Source organism: Pterocles gutturalis, unplaced genomic scaffold (assembly GCF_000699245.1).
Source record: "Pterocles gutturalis isolate BGI_N339 unplaced genomic scaffold, ASM69924v1 scaffold15019, whole genome shotgun sequence".
Taxonomy (NCBI): domain Eukaryota; kingdom Metazoa; phylum Chordata; class Aves; order Pterocliformes; family Pteroclidae; genus Pterocles; species Pterocles gutturalis.
This window is the reverse complement of record NW_010133456.1, coordinates 2404-3764: the sequence shown is the minus strand read 5'-3', so window position 1 is coordinate 3764 and position 1361 is coordinate 2404.

Genomic DNA, 1361 nt, shown 5'->3' with positions numbered 1-1361 from the left:
TAAGCCGGGATCACGTATTCCCCCAGGTCTAGCGCAGCTCCTGCCTGTGCCTGGCCTACCACAGAGAGGGGAGCACAGCCTTGCCGCCCCATGCTGCGCCCACCTGCCCCTAGGGCTCTGCTCCCAGCCCAGGGTTCCCCCTGGCTCTTGACGGACTGCGAGGGTTTCCGCCAGCGTCCCGGGAGGGTGGCGTGGCCGAGCCCTGCGCAGTGTGTGCTGAATAGTGGGTGTTGTGCAAGTCGCTGCTTTTCCTTTCAGCTCGTTAGTCAGCGATGGCAGCATGACGTCCTCTCCCCTTTTATCGCTGCCGCAGCAACCCACCCTGGCAGGAGCTGGGATAAGACGCCAGCTCGGCGAGGCAGGAGCTGTATAAATCCACCCTGTGTTTTGCATGTTTCATAGACTCTTGTTCGGAGGTGGATTAACTGACTTGTGAGCTGCTGGAGGAGCAGCAGCGCTGCCCGGCTCGCCCATCCCTGAGCTGGGGAGGGCTGGAGGGGGCTGCGTGCCGCTGGGCCAGGGGAGGAGCTGGCCCCAGAGTGATGGCAGCAGACGGTTACAGATGAGCTGGGACCAGGACCACGGGGTCTGTAGCATTTGGTGGTGCAGCAGCAGCTGGGAGGGAGAATTCCCCTCTGGACATCACAGTTCGGGCTCCCAGCACTGCTGCAGCTGCTCTGGTAGCTGCTTGGTAGGAACTGGAGCAAACCAGCAATTTTCTGACAGAGAATTGGGTCATTTGGGGTCAATTTGATGAGACCAGAGCTGGAACTGGGCTCTGGAGATAGAATTGCTCGGCTGGAACGGTTTCAGGCTCGAGGAATGCTGCTGTCTGACAGCGCTCTGCACACCCAGCCTGGACTGTGCTGCAAGCTGCTCGGATGGGAGGGTTTGGGCACAGAAGAGGCTGAATCTCTGTCTGTGGGTATTTCTCAAGCAGACAATATAAATTATTTCAGTGTGGTAAGGGGGAACAGAAGCCAGCAGAGAGCAGGCTGGCAGTAAGGAGCTGCCTGTGTGACTCACCGCCAGGTTAGAGGCGTTTGTAAAAGTGCAGAGAGATGGGTGGCAGCCAGTGCTGTCACAGAGAGCATTGTGCAGCCCAGGGGAGCCTCAGCGTGACCAGGGCTGCGTGGCCCATCCCAGATCCACCGAGGTGGGTTGCTGCAAGCCCAGTTGTTGCCCTTGAGGAGGCACAGACAGGCCCCAGGGTCTCCTTCTTGGGGGCCCAGCGGCCATTCCCCTCTGAGGGATGGGAACTGCCACTCGCTGTGGCCAAAGCTCCTTCCCCTCCCTCCCCATCCATCCCTGCCGAGGCCCAGCTGCCAGAGCTGTGCTGAGGCGGCTGCGTGGGGACAGAC